This window comes from Xenopus laevis, chromosome 3L (genome assembly GCF_017654675.1).
Source record: "Xenopus laevis strain J_2021 chromosome 3L, Xenopus_laevis_v10.1, whole genome shotgun sequence".
Taxonomy (NCBI): domain Eukaryota; kingdom Metazoa; phylum Chordata; class Amphibia; order Anura; family Pipidae; genus Xenopus; species Xenopus laevis.
The window spans coordinates 142,644,537-142,660,568 of NC_054375.1; the positions used below are offsets into that span (position 1 = coordinate 142,644,537).

General features: G+C 41.6%; 1 long non-coding RNA gene across 1 annotated transcript; it reads left to right on the plus strand.

The window, feature by feature from the left end:
- Window positions 1–3,959: 3,959 nt before the first annotated feature.
- On the plus strand, window positions 3,960–7,716 carry LOC121401617. The gene is made up of 2 exons (XR_005966395.1): window positions 3,960–6,487; window positions 7,426–7,716. It is a non-coding gene; the product is annotated as an uncharacterized LOC121401617 (long non-coding RNA).
- Window positions 7,717–16,032: the final 8,316 nt, after the last annotated feature.

The window sequence follows — 16,032 nt, forward strand, 5'->3', positions numbered from 1 at the left end:
TCTCTCTCTTTCTGTGACATGTATATATATTTAAATATACAGGAAATGTCTCTATACAGTAAATATAAAACACTTCATAAAGGTTGAAAAGAGACACATCCAATGCCATCAACCATTTAAATAAGATAAGAAATAAAATTAGTAGGTTCAATTAGTGAGATTGATCAGAGGCAGATTTTGAAATACTGGATATTATTATAAGCATTTGTTATTAGCACAGCCTACAGCATTAGAGCTACTTCTTAGCAATGAACCCATGTGCATCCGAAATACATTCCTATAATAAAGCTGTATTCTATCCCATTCTAGTAAATACTAGTGATGGGCGAATTTCGCTGACGAAAATTCGCTGGTGTCAAAAAAAATTTCGACGAAGCGTAACGGAGCAAATTCGCCCATCACTAGTAAATATGTTTCTGTGCCATTCCTTACCTCTGTTCATTTTGTGCCAATAAACTAATATTTTCCTTCTTATTCTGTTCTCTATCGCTGTTCCTCTGTCTCATTGGATCTGTACTACTACACAGTTCTACTTCTGCTTTTTAAGTAACTTCTCATTTTTTATACCTATCTAACAAAACACAGATGTTCTTTTGTATGGTATATATGGAAAGGACTAGTCTGGCACCCTTATGTATTGTATCAAAGACAAAGATGACAATCTGAGACCCCCCAAGGTGTGTTACCACCAATAAATGTTATATTTGCACACACCACTTGCTCATTATAGTCCAAAATTCAATGCAAACAACATCACATATCCTGCAATGTTTCTATAATGCAGCAGTGTCCTTAAAGGGATACTGTCATCAGAAAGCATGTTTTTTTTCAAAACACATCAGTTAATAGTGCTGCTCCAGCAGACTTCTGCACTGAAATCCTTTTTTAAAAAGAGCAAACAGATTTTTTTATATTGAATTTTGAATTCTGACATGGAGCTAGACATATTGTCAGTTTCCCAGCTGCCCCAGTCATGTGACTTGTGCCTGCACTTTAGGATGGAACTACTTTCTGGCAGGTTGTTATTTCTAATACTTAATGTAACTGAATCAGTCTCAGTGGGACTTGGCTTTTACTATTGAGTGTTGTTTTTTTTTTTTTTTTAGATCTACCAGGCAGCTATCTTGTGTAAGGGAGCTGCTATCTGGTTACCTTCCCATTGTTCTGTTGTCAGGCTGCTGGGGAGGAAAGGGAGGGGGTGATATCACTCCAACTTGCAGTACAGCAGTAAAAAGTGATTGAAGTTTATCAGAGCACAAGTCACATGATTGGGGGCAGCTGGGAAACTGACAATATGTCTAGCCCCATGTCAGATTTAAAAATTGAATATAAAAAAATTGTTTGCTCTTTTGAAAAATGTATTTCAGTGCAGAATTCTGCTGGAGCAGCACTATTAACCGATGCATTTTGAAAAAAACATGTTTTCCTATGACAGTATACCTTTAAAAGAAAGTTGCAAGCACCCTTACATGACCATGAGCACCAGGAAAGGGAATCTGGTAGCAGCCCAAGACAAAATCCTCTGTGGGTACACCACTGCCATTGAAAATATTGTTTCCACCATCTGGAAAGCTAAATCTTGCCCAAATAAGCCAGGTTACCAATACAGACCATCAATTTTATGATCCAGAAATATCTTTTGAGGTGAATAAGATTCACATAATACTACGTTATACGTAGTAGTATCACTTGATAGCGACCCCGCAAGTGACTTGTGATCCACATAGATTCAAATGTATGCCTTTAAAGGAAGTTATGCAACTTTTTACCACCAGTTGTGACATATAATGCTTCTTTGTTGATGTGTGCATAGATTCTCATTGGATGTGTCATAGGTTTAGAGAAGTAACCAACTGTGATTCTTTACCATTTGGGATTATGTGTCAAAGAACAGCACCGCACCTATAAGAGAGGATGCATCTGTATGTAGGATAGGATGGTACAGTGTATACTCACCTTTACTTTAATCAGTTCCCATAATGGTTTATCCAGCCAAGGGCTAGTTTTGGTTCACATTTTGGAGGAAGAGCCCTTCCTGGTTAAAGTTCCCTGGAGTCACATCGTTTTGTCTCTTTGGACACCACTTAATGGAGGTAGGCCTCAGTGAGGGTAGATAGTATAAGAAAAAGTTCTGTAATAGCTTTCTCTATTAGTGAGTGTTAGGCTCAGGGTAGTTAGTCGAGTAGCCAGAGGCTCCAACAAAGAGACCAAAAGGGTTAGTATCCTGCAGTGTCTGCTGCTAGCATAGGGACTCGAGTGGTAGGTCTCAGGGATAGAGAGATTCTTGGAGTAAGCAGGACTGTGTGCATCCTTCTAGCTGTGAGGACTCAATGGGCCCGGCGGGGACGCCCGCCGCGATGATCTGCTCCTCTTCCTTGCCGGGTTCCCTATGGTGGGAGCGGCGTGCACTTCTGGGTTTTGATGCGTCATGAGCGTCATGACGTCATCGCAATGGCGCAAAATTCAAATATTTAAAGGGGCTCTGTGCACAAACTCATTGCCCATTGTTAGGTCTAACTTGTTAATTACTGGGTGCGATTCTGATCCTGTTTGATTCCTATTTTGACCCTTGCCTGCCTGACTATTCTGAACTCTGATTATCCTGACCCATGCCTGCCTGACTATTCTGATTCTACCGGTATTGACCCTTGCCTGCCTGACTATAGCCTGTCTGACCTCTCTTGAATTCTGCCCACACGACCACTGCCTGTCTGACCCTGCTTGAACTCTGTTCGCACCGACCCCGGCTTGTCTGACTATGCCTTTGTCTATTCCGTGTACTGTGCATTCCTTCCAAAGACTTTATAACAACCTTGCCCCATTGCTAGTTCATAATTTTTGCTTGGCTCTTCTCTTATTAAGACCTGGTGGCATCTAATCAGTGAAGTAATTTCCGAAGTGAAAGGTGGCTGCTACAGGCAAAAGCGGAGCCGAGACCAGAGAGCCTAGCACCTGTTATGGATTTTGGGTGCCGGTCGTGACACTAGCACTAGGGACTAATTCACCTGTAAGTGAGTACTACCACTGGATTATAACTTAAACTCTTCCTGTGCCCAATACCATCTGGTAAGGTAACTATTTGAAGGATATGTGAAGTGATACCAAAGAGACTGTATGAGATTCAGAAATAAAGAATGATCTGTTTGTTTTAAAGGAATTGTTCAGTATGAAAATAAAAATTGGGTAAATAGACAGACTGTACAAAATAAAAAAATGTTGCAAAATCTAATTTGCCAATATTGGCCTATAGTACAGAAAGACCCCTCTCTGGGGAAGTACTGCAAGGACCTCCCTATCTTTTCATACAAACGGGGTAGAAATTTAGCTGACAGACTAGTCAAGTCTGACCTGAGATGCAAACAGAAAACCACAAGATTTCTAGGTACCCCCAAGGTAGGCACCTTCCCATGCCTTAACTGTGGATGCTGAAACTCCATCATTAAGCGTGAACACATAACCCATTCATCACGGGGTAACAAAATAAAAGTGAAGCAATGTGCCACATGTAATACAGATTATGTCATATATGGTCTTAAATACTCATGGGCAAGATGTATGTGGGCCAAACATCCAGAAAAATACGAATAAGGATAAATGAGCATAAAAGGTCTATAACTAATAACAATCCGAACAAAATAAAAACACACACACCCGTGGGAAAACATTTTTTTGAAAACAAATATAATAGCGCTAACTTGAGATGACAAGTGTTGGAAGAGGTCCCTTCTCCAAATAGGGGTGGGGATAGGAAGAGACTGTTACTCCAACAGGAAGCGAAATGGATTGATGCCCTGGATACACTTAAGCCATTAGGATTAAATGATGCACAAAGCTTTAAGTGTTTTTTGTAAATTGTAATACAATTTTTTGTCTTTTCAGCGTTGTTTAATATACATCTTGGACTTCTTACTTGGAAGGTAAGAGACTACCAACAGTTGTAACGTATACTGTATTGTGGTGGACTGGTCAGTTTATTCTGTGTGCTCTCATTTAAAAAGTCTATTTTACTGTTATACTGTGTGTCCTATTATACTGTGTGTCTGCTATATTTCCTTACTCAGCTATTTGCAAAACATATATCAATACTAGCTAGGATGAAACCAAGATAAACCTCTTCACAGAAACAGACTCGGTCTAAAAGGTCACGCCAGCTTGTGGTCATGCCCCTATGCAGCTGTTCCTGGAAGATGACTGCTAAATTAAAACCGCATAAGAACTTTGTACTTTATATTTCGTTGTATTTCCTCCCATTTCAAGATATATATCTACGAAGTTTGATATCTATTTTTATATCTATGAAGTTTGTACTTTTCCATTTGAAGCCACATAGCGAAACCGCAAGCTTAGGAGGGTGTCATAACAACCCCCACCTAGCCTATATAACCTTTTGTACCTTACAATAAAGTGTGAAGAAGCATTTTGTATACTGAACTGTCTGTGTCAGTGTCATTCCTGCTTATCAGCTAGCTGAACTTATTCACCACAATTTGGAAGGGACAGATACTCTCGGGACATATTTCTGTCCATAACAATTGGCTCCCAACGTGGGGCACCAGGTTCTGGCTGACCACTAGCCGATGCCAAGGACAACAGTCGCCCAGTAGAGGAAAAGGACGGAGACTGATCACCTCCGGGACACAGGTAAGACCTATGTTATTAGTTTCTTGCCTGTGTCATACCTGTACCTACTGCTGATGGTGTCTGTTGCCAATATCGACTTCTATCAGCCAGCAAAGACAGGTAAAATCTTGCCTGGTGCCATTTACCTGACCTGTATAAGAGTATCTTGTCGCCTATTAATCTATGGTTGATGTTTATTGTCTATTAACTGCTTACTGGTGGATGAAAATATAGAATAAAAGGATAGGGTAATACTTCGGACAACAGGTGACAACTGGATATACATTGTTTCTGACATTTTGTGGGGGGAGGGACAAACGTGTCCCGACAAACGTGTCGGCCCCCCGGCGTCCTGTGCGTAGGACCAAGCAAAGTGTTAAGCAGTGTCTGCTACGGGGGGGAAGGACAGAAGTGTCCAGGACAAACGTGTTGACCCCGAGAAGCGTGTATATCATACATCTCCCAGACGTGGGAGATGAGTACATTTGCAGCTGATTGACACAAGTGGTCTTTCTTCGGGGCTAGCAAACCCCGACTACCCAAGCGTGGGAGCGTGCAAATTGCTGGAGTAGGATAGCACACCTACTCCGTGACGGGTTGTCCCTGTTATCCCTAGTTGTGATAGTCAGAAGACCCACCAGTATTGAGGTTGTTGTTCCCCTCGTGGACGTCATTGAGTATTGTATTGTGTGTCCGATGTCCTGTCCAGAGTGCGTGTTGGCCTGTTTATGTTATGTGTTACTTCGTCTCTGGGTGATTTGGATAAAATAGAAGGGACAGAGATAGTATCGGCAGATATAGTACCAGTAAGGCCGGCCCTGATGTATTCGAAGGCGAGAGCCAGTGGAGGCAGGTATCTATATAAGTATATGGACAGTATCAGTAAGGCCGGCCCTGATGTATCCGAAGGCGAGAGCCAGTGGAGGCAAGTATTGTCCATATACATAGGCACAATACCCTGGGTCCTCCCAACTGATGAACTTTGTGATTAGTCAGTGGGAGGCGGTTTGTCTATAATACGTGTGGAGATAAAAAGTTCCCGATTGACTGAGTTTTGTACCTGTCAAGCCTGTGGCGGTCCCCCACGTATCATACTGTCTCTGTTCATATCTGGCTAAACCCAGTAAGACATCCCACCAGAGTTGAAATTGTGTCAATGTCATGAGCTCAGTTATGTCGTGTTTGTTTTTACTTGTGTGTATCAATTTAATCATTATACAGACTGACCAAGAACCCTGCGCAATATAGTCTGTACTCCTTGTCTATCCACAAAGTGTAATTTTTGTATTAGGTCTGGGGATAGGGTTATACAGCCAGATGGCAAAAATCAAGTATTTGTACCACCTTTCCCATTGCATGGCAAATATACAGCCACCGCCTTATAATGGCGCCTCAGAAAAAGGACAGATAGCCAGAGTATGAGAACTAAAACGTCATTGAGTTTCCCTGGTGGCCATCTTCCCCTTGGTCACTGCCCCAGTCTAGATCTGAAGAGTAATAATGGGACAAAAACATCAGTACAATGAGTGAGGGGGTCCCGGCATGTGAGTTAGTGGCAGGCCGGGTGGGTAAAAAGGTATGTAAGAAAATATGATAGATTGCCAAAAGAATGCAATTTGACCAAGAATGACCCCCGCCTACAGCCGGAAGAATGGCGTCTTCTCTTAACCGAGAAGAGAGGTGTGCTACTTGATAAGGGTTTTGTAGAGACCGCTGAAGTTTAAAGTTGTTAAATGCTTACACAAAGAATAATCGAATCAAATAGAAAAGTTAAAGTGATGTATTAGAAGCTCTAATCCTACAAGAGTTGAGTGGTTGTTACTCATATGGCATAACCACAATCTGGATCTTTTTCACCAACATGAAGGTAAACTTGATGCAGTTTGGATCCATACCCAATTCACTCATTGGTACAGGTTAAATTATTTTCATTATTCTCTAGACAGATGTGAATTTATTATTTCATATTATTGTACTGCATTTGCAGTACAACAAGGGAGTATTATATTGTGGGTTATGTTGTTGTTACTTTTTTTTTTTTTTTCTCTAATTAAATAAGCTTCAGTTCATAAAATGCAGCTTATGTGCTTGTGCCGCTGCTAAAAAAAAAAAAAAAAAAAAAGAAAAAATTTTCTCCCGTAATCTTTGCACTTGTGTATCTTGCATCACAAGTCTGCAAGTGTAAGGAGAATGCAGAAGTGACTTCGATTTATTGTTGATTTTGTCTGATAACCAGTAATTTAACTACCAAATTTGTAGAAAAAAATGATGCTACTAAAATGGGTCTATGTCATTCTCATTTAGGAAAAAAATATATATAAATATATATAAAGGTATATATAAATATATATAAAGGTACAAGAGAGAACTTGTTAAATGTTTTTCCTGGTTATGATTAATCAATATTATTTTGTTATAAGAAGGAAACAGTACAGGTTGTATTTGATAGTTTACACAATTAAATTTTCGATTCTGTTACAAATTTGCAAATATCACTGATCTTAAGTGGAGTTGTGTCTTTGTACCATCCCACTTCCAACAACACAATTACTGGCAGCATTTGGTTGGATTTATTCCCAGCTGTCCTATCAATTCTCTGTAACAATCCTATCAGGTGTTGTGGACTTTCTCCATTTGAATTAACCACAAGAAAACAAAAGTCCTTCACTCATATCATAAATGTACAACCACTTCTCATTACTGACAGTTCATACAGTGGTTTCATTAGAGTTCTTTAGCTAGTACATTAGATAAGTCAGTATTAACAGAACACCAGATATTGTCACATTGTCTCTTTGTTTCCAGGTTGGTGATCTGAGCAAAATTCCATCAGTAGCTGTTGAGATTATTCCAATCCATTCCCAATAGAACAGCTATCATTGATCCCACCACTCATAGAAATCAAAGAGAAGAACAAGAAAAGCTGCTAGCAGAAGGGTTAAGTTAGAAAAATAGAGAATAGTGAGAAGAGACAATTCATCTTTCAGTGCTGAAAACAGCAGCGCTGATACAGGCAGTTCTCAGCCCCGCAGCCAAGCTCTACCCCGCCCGTACAGTACAAACTAGAGAAGAGGGGGGGAGAGGCGGGGGCACACACACAGCACCAAATCTTAGAAGGATTTTTCAAGACGTTTCACAACCCCGTACTAATCCACTCAAATTTGGACAGGAACTCTTGTTTATCCATAGTGCCCATAACCCCAATTGGACTGATATGTTAGTTGTAATCAAACGTGTGTGGTCCAGCGGATTACCAACATCTGCTAGCTAAAATGAATTGGGACATTAACCCTGTTGACCCAGCCCAAGTAGGGGGTCCCGTATTTACACAAGCTTCCTTTCTTATCATTATCCCTTGTCCCCATCCCTGACAGTTACATAGGTAGGGACATCTTTTGTAAACTAGGGTGCAACATATACTGCAAGCAGGATGCAGTGTTTGTGTCTGTCCCACCTCAGTAAGTGTCTGAGATGACTAATGCCCCAGATACAGCAAATCTGTCACTAAAAGAAATGTCTAAGGAGGAACCTACCTCCTGAATTACAATGTGTCCTAGGTGATGTATGGGCTTTCTTACCGACGGATGCCCAAAATCTCACAGCACCCACTGTCCAGGGCGCAAGTAGAGAGGATCCGCCCAGTCATTCAAGGGTTACTTGACAGGGGAGTGTTAATTCACAAGATCAGCCCATCTTGCCAATTAAAAAGCCCAGCAAGAATGAGTGGTGATGTTTCTGTTTGCCGTTTAGGCGATTGCCCTGTTGCACCCCGTGCTCTGTTACCATATTTGGTTGCTGCCTCACATGGTCTCACCCACATTTCAAAAGGGGGGAGGTGGGATGCAGTATCAAGAGTGTGGTTTGCCCTGGGTTCTCATCTATTGCAGCCAAATATGTACACTCAATGTACCCATTTCAGATATTGCAGATAGATTACATATTCTCTTGACAACACTAAAGTTGTAAATGACACAACCTATGAATCCGGTGTGGAATTCTGTGAGCAAATTAAATCCTGGGCACAGAATAGGTTGGCTGATCAGGCTATAAGCATTCAGGACATCAACCAAGATTAGGCGGAATCCGTGGAGAAATACAAGGTCCGCATGATGCAGGTGTTCTATAGTTGGTTCTTGTGATTGTCGACATGTTCTCAGGATGGCCGGAAGCATATCCCGTGGCCAATATGACAGCAATCACCACCGCCAAGAAATTACTTACCGAAGTTGTGTGTCGCTACGGTGTCCCGGAAGTCATAGAGAGTGACCAGGGCCCAGCGTTCACCGCTACCGTCACCAAGGAAATTTGCACTGCTCTCGGGGTGACCCTCCATTTCCATACTCCCTACCATCCTCAGAGTAGTGGGAAAGTGGAGCGTATGCATGGCACATTGAAAACCAGAATGTTCAAAATGGCGCAGGATACAGGAATGAAATGGCCGGATAGCCTGCCTATTGCTCTGTTCAGTGTCAGATACACACCAAGGGGGGACCATAAATTGTCCCCCTTCGAGATTCTGTTTGTGTCAGCCCCCAGGTTAGGGCAGGGCCGGATTACCCACTAGGCGCCCTAGGCGGCTGCCTAGGGCCCGCCTAGCTCTAGGGGGCCCGGGCCGGGAAAAAAATACCTCTAAAAACTTCCGGGTCCGGGCCCCCCACAGTTGTGCTGTTGTCAGTCACCTGTCAGTCTGTCGCCGCTGATCTCGGCGTGCGCGCTGCCGTCACGGCGCGCCTGCGCCCAGACGTCACGGCGCGCCTGCGCGCTGAAGTCACGGCGCGCCTGCGCGCTGACGTCACGGCGCGCCTGCGCGCTGACATCATGGCGCACATTATAAAAGCTCGGTTGTGCGCAGTGAGCGTTCAGTTGGCGCCTAAAAGTTTAGACTGGAGGAGCTCTCTTACACACTGTGTGACTGATTTGCCACAAATCCTTGCAGGTTGCGGCCTAACTAATTGTTTATCTGCTGGTCCGTCTGCCTGTGCAGCAAACAGTGCCTGCTGGCTGCCTGCAGCCCGAATTGTTTTTTTTAAATTGCGGCTTGCCTAATATATTTTTGAAGACTACTGGTCTGGGACTGTCCGACTGTCTGCTGGCTTGGCTTGTGAGGGAGGGAGGGAAGAGGAAGGGGGCAGTTACTAGGCCAGGCTGGCAGGCTGTTTTCTAATTTCTAGCCATTTGAACGTGATCTTGGGCTGGGCATCTGGCTTCTGGCGCTAGGGGGGAAATTGAAAGTGGAACTGTTCAACTGATTCTGCAGTGAGTGAGGGGGCAGAGACAGAACTGAGAAAAAAAACCTAGAAAAAAACAAAAAAAAATAAAAACTACAAAAAAACACCAAAAAAAACTACAAAACAAAAATACAAAAAAAAATTTGGGGGCAAAATAATTTGTAAAGGGGCTGTGACTGGCTTGTGAGGGGGAGGAGGGGGCAGGCTGTGCTGCAGCAATTTGAAACTAACAGTGTGACTGTGATCTGGGGGTCAAAATATTTCAAAAGTGTCTGTGGGGCAGTGGAACTGTTCAACTGATTCTGCAGTGAGTGAGGGGGCAGACAGAACTGAGAAAAAAAAACTAGAAAAAAACTAAAAAAAAATAAAAACTACAAAAAAACACCAAAAAACTACAAAACAAAAATACAAAAAAAAATTGGGGGGGCAAAATAATTTGTAAAGAGTCTGTGGGAGTGGGGCTGTGACTGGCTTGTGGGGTGGAGGAGGGGCAGGCTGTGCTGCAGCCATTTGGAAGTAACAGTGTGATCTGGGGGTAAAAATAATTCAAAAGGGTCTGTGGGGCAGTGGTGGAACTGTTCAACTGATTCTGCAGTGAGTGAGGGGGCAATCAGAACTGAGAAAAAAAACCTAGAAAAAAACTAAAAACTACAGAAAAAAACGAAATTTTTTTTTAAAAAACAAAAATACAAAATATCGGTGTGTAAAATAATTTGAGAAGGGTCTCTGAAAGTGGGACTGTCTGACTGGCTCTGAAAGGAGTGAGGGAGGGGACCCGGCAGCCATGCAGGTTGCAAGACCAACCAAAGCTACAACTGAGCTGAGTGCAAATTAATAATTCTATTCTGGTATAAAATCATCTAGTCTCCTCATCTAGCTCCAAGACAGTTATAATATTCTAGTCTTCTCATTTGGTTGCAAAACGGGTAGAATATTCTAGTCTCATCTGGCTGCAAAACAGTTCTAATACCATAGTCTGGTTGCAAAACAGTTCTAATATTCTAGCCTAATCTGGCTGGTGGCTGCAAAACAGTTCTAATACCCTAGTTTCCTTGTCTGGTTGCAAAACAGTTCTAATATTCTAGTCTCATCTGGCTACAAAACAGTTCTAATATTCTAGTTCTAGCCTAATCTGGCTGGTGGCTGCAAAACAGTTCTAATACCCTAGTTTTCTTGTCTGGTTGCAAAACAGTTCTAATATTCTAGTCTCATCTGGCTGCAAAACAGTTCTAATACCATAGTCTGGTTGCAAAACAATTCTAATATTCTACTCTTCTCATCCGACTGCAGAATAATTCTAATATCCTAGTCTCATCTGACTGCAAAACAATTCTAATATCCTAATCTTCTCATCTAGCTACAAAAGAATTATTTTACCCTAGTCTTCTCATCTGGCTGCAAAACAATTCTAATATTCTCATCTCTTCATCTGGCTGCAAAACACTTCTAATACTAATACTCTAGTCTTCCCAATTAGCTGCAACATTTCTAATAGTCTAGTTGTCTCATCTGGCTGCAGATTAATTTTTATGCAAATGTGGAACAAGTCTTTAATGCAACTGATTCCCAATTCCTGACATAATTCTTGTTAGAATTCATTAATCTAAGTTCACAAAGTCATTAAAAGCTAACTAATAATTTATTATTGGTTATTATATTTGGGAAGCTTACCCTGTTTTACAATGTTTCTTATTATCTGTGGCTCAAGTGTTTTTGTAACTGTGGCTATATTTTCATCATATTGCTGCTATTTCTGCAATAATAATGGCAGTATTTCATATTTATTTTATGGGCATACTTTTTGTGTTCAGTACTGGACATGCTGCTTTTTGTTAGCTAATTAAATTTATAAATTAACCCTTGGTCTGACTTTGAGTATGAAGAAGTAAATGCTGTGTAGGTTTGTCTATTACAACCTTATTATTTTATTTGAGTAGCACTCTATTAAAGAATAGGAATGGATAAACAACAATCAATTGATGTCTTTTCTGAAGAAATAGGTTAATGCAGAGTGTATTCTTAAGACAATGAACAGAAGGAATACCTTCTGTCAGATTGCCAACAGTGTTACTACTGAACTTTTAAAAGAACTGTCATAATAAAGGTGCGCTAGTATAGCAGTGCTTCTTTTGTAACTGTAACTTTAGGTGGTTCGAGATGGGGGGGCCCCAGAAGCACTACCTTGCCTAGGGCCCTGTTTAGTCTTAATCCGGCTCTGGGTTAGGGTGTTATTTTTCCCAACAATTACAATTACAATCAAATGTATTGACTGACTTTGTATCTCAATTAACCAGTGAACTAACAAGAGTGCATGCTCAGGTTTTCTTCTATTCCAGATCCCTCTCTTGCCACAGGTACTCACAGCCTCAAGCAACGAGATTGGGTCCTAGTCAAGAAGTTTCTGAGAAAGCACTGTTTGGAGCCCAAATTTGATGGCCGCTTCCAAGTTCTCCTTACCACAGCTACTTCAGTGAAGCTAGAAGGAAAACCCACCTGGATCCATGCCTCACACTGCAAGAAAACAGATGCACCTAAGGAACCAGATATTGCTCTATATCCTTTACCAACTGCCCCTCCTTCGGGCCGTCCCTCACATTCCGACTACAGTACTCTCCCAATACATTCCTATGACCCCACCCCCTCCCTTGCTTAGTTTAAGGACAGTGCTGTTAGTTAAGTTGGAAGGGTTGGTCACTGATTTTGGGCAGGTCTCTCCAGACCACGCTGAAGCATCATACCCACCACTAGGGTGTACCCCCTCTGGAGCAACTTACTAACTTCTATCTAGGTAGGGACAGCAAAATAGACGTTTTTAGGGGGGATTGTGGTGGACTGGTCAGTTTATTCTGTGTGCTCTCATTTAAAAAGTCTGTTACTGTTATACTGTGTGTCCTATTATACTGTGTGTCTGCTATATTTCCTTACTCAGCTATTTGCAAAACATATATCAATACTAGCTAGGATGAAACCAAGATAAACCTCTTCACAGAAACAGACTCGGTCTAAAAGGTCACGCCAGCTTGTGGTCATGCCCCTATGCAGCTGTTCCTGGAAGATGACTGCTAAATTAAAACCGCATAAGAACTTTGTACTTTATATTTCGTTGTATTTCCTCCCATTTCAAGATATATATCTACGAAGTTTGATATCTATTTTTATATCTATGAAGTTTGTACTTTTCCATTTGAAGCCACATAGCGAAACCGCAAGCTTAGGAGGGTGTCATAACAACCCCCACCTAGCCTATATAACCTTTTGTACCTTACAATAAAGTGTGAAGAAGCATTTTGTATACTGAACTGTCTGTGTCAGTGTCATTCCTGCTTATCAGCTAGCTGAACTTATTCACCACAATTTGGAAGGGACAGATACTCTCGGGACATATTTCTGTCCATAACAGTATAATGGATACTGAAGGTATAACATTACTGAATTTTTGGTGCAATATCAGATATCGGAGCAGGCCAGTAGATGGCAGTGTTCTGTAAGAGAGTTTTGTTACAATGTATGTGAATGTGTCTAGCCACATGGGAATGGACACACTTGTTTGTTTTTGTTGGTTTTAAAAGGGATTTGGGTTACCCACAGTTTGTACACACACCTGAGGAAGGGCCACTAGGCCCGAAACATGTCGTGCAACTTTGAATAAATGAATCACTGAACAAGCAATTGTTTCTCCAGAGTCATATCTAGGATTTGTGAAAGTTTGAAGGTCTGGCTTCTGAAGAAGTGGCATGAGGCCATGAAACGCGTTAAGCGTGGGGCTATGTTCACTTGTTTGCTCATCATGATTTTATGATTATTCTCAATAAATTTGGATTTTTTATATGACCCCAAATGCTGCCTGGTGCTCCATGATTTGGTTGCTTAAGGTCTGGCGGTGCCTTACTCTGAAGGTGAACCATATACTACTAAATAACAAAAGGATCACATCATCCATAAGAATAAGGATCAGTTGCAAACTTACTGAACAGTTATGTGCCATGTGGCCTTCATGTCGCTGAATAACTCAGAGTTATAGAACTGAAACGCAGAAAGTAGTGTTCTGTTCTGTTAGACATCCAGTCACTCCAGCGTTTATAGATTATTATTTAACTATATTAAAAACATTTTTTTTGCACAGCCTGTCTATTTAGCCAGTTTATATGTTTACACTGAACTGTTCCTTTAAGAACCATGGGTACCCAAGTTATGGAGGGATTTGTTCACTGTGGTTAACACTTCTTCCAACCTAGAGTTAGGGGCCACCTGAGAGGATGAGCCTCATGTAATCCATGCACTACCAGGAATTCTAGGAGTTGCAACTGGATCAAAGCTGGGTAGGAACAAGCACAGTCTTAGGTACCAAGAAGTGGTCCATTGTGGCCTATTATCATCATAATGAACAAAGAGGAGTCATATGTGAGTAACTGTTTAACTTTATGAAAGAGTCCAGTTTTATAGAAATTCTTTTCCAAGTAAACAATGAAGGGATTTTTCCAACTGTTGCCTTGTGAGAAAAGGAACCTGTGGTATAAACTGAGCATCCTAAGAAATCCTCGAAACTCTTGTTTAGATATTGATATCGGTATATCATGGATAGCTTCTGCCTTCCTTTCTGTTGGGAAAATAATTGGCTCATTTTAATGGTACCCAAGCGGATTACAATGGCAGCCCACCAAAAATTAGCGAAATGCCAAAAAATAGCCAGCCTACCTACATAGATCTTGATCTTTATAAGCAAATTCTACTGTATATTAGTAAATTCACAACACAGTTAATTTAACAAATAAGTGTGATATTTTGATACAGGGGTATTCAAATGAAAATACATCAGGCAGCAGGAGAATAAGAGAACTTGCAGGGGCATCCTGAAAATATTAATTAAACAAATCATCTTCTGGAACTGGCTGTAAGTTAATGACTCCCAACCAATGGCTCAGGAGCAACATGTTGCTCACCAACCCATTGGATGTTGCTTATTTTTGAATCCCAGGCTCGGAGGCAAGCTTTAGTTGCACAAAACCAGCTGTACTGCCAAACAGAGTCCCCTTGTAACGTAAGGAGTCCCTAAACCCAGAACTAACACCCAGATCCCGTTCACGGCTCACACTTTTGCCTTGAATGTCACCTCTCTCTTCAGGAAGAGCCCTTCACTACTTGGATACCACCATGTCTTAAAGTGAGAGGGCCAAGGGGAGAGGACTGGGCAGACAAGGGAACTGAACAAGGAATGTAGTCAAGGACAGTGTCGGACTGGCCCACCGGGATACCAGGAAAACTCCTGGTGGGTACAGGTGTCAGTGGGTCTCTTGGCCTATTTCATGGTCATTCCCTATTCCTTTATGGGAACAAAGAGGCTTAATAATGGAAGAACAGAGTATAGTATGTAGAGAAAAGAGACTAGGAGAATAAAGAGGTTGAGTGAGGAGAGGAGATATAATAGTTTACAAAGTGGGCCCTCAGCCTAAGGTTTTCTGGTGGGCCCCTGGCATCCCAGTCAAGAGTCAGGGATGTAGTTGAGGTTACAGGCCAGGGTCAACACCAACAGTAGCACAATACAAAATCAGGATCCACAAGAATGATCAGTAAACAGGCAGAGCTTAAGTCAGGGACAGGCAAGGGTCAAATTACAGAGATCAGAACAATAAGAGCACCCAGGAAATAGACCTACTTTGTTTATGTTAATAATATGGTGCCTTTAAATATTTAAAATTCGCTCCAAGCTAGATGACATCACTGACATCACATGCATACGAATAGCGTGCGACAAAAGAGGAGGAGGTGGGCATCCCCGCTGCACCACTAGACCACCAGATGTTCTCACATTCCTATAGGTTGCCAGTCCTCGTAGGGGCTACAAATAGCCCATCACTTACCTTATTTGGCACCCCAGTAACCTTTTTCATGCTTGTGATGCTTCCAAACTCTGTACATTTGAATGTGACTCATGGGTAAGAAAGGTTGGGGACAGTTGTCTGGCACGGTCTCATATTTACAGGCAATTGCCTAATGAGTAAAAGGTGGGCAAATCTGAAGATCTTGACCTCTGCCTACAGACCAACTAATCACCTATTGTACATTGTGTGTAGGTCACGCAATAGTGAGGACAAATTAGGTATTCTAATTGTATTGGCTCAGGTGGGGTCCCATTCACAGACTTTTTGGTTTTGTTCTTGTATTTCCAAAATGTAACACACTGAAA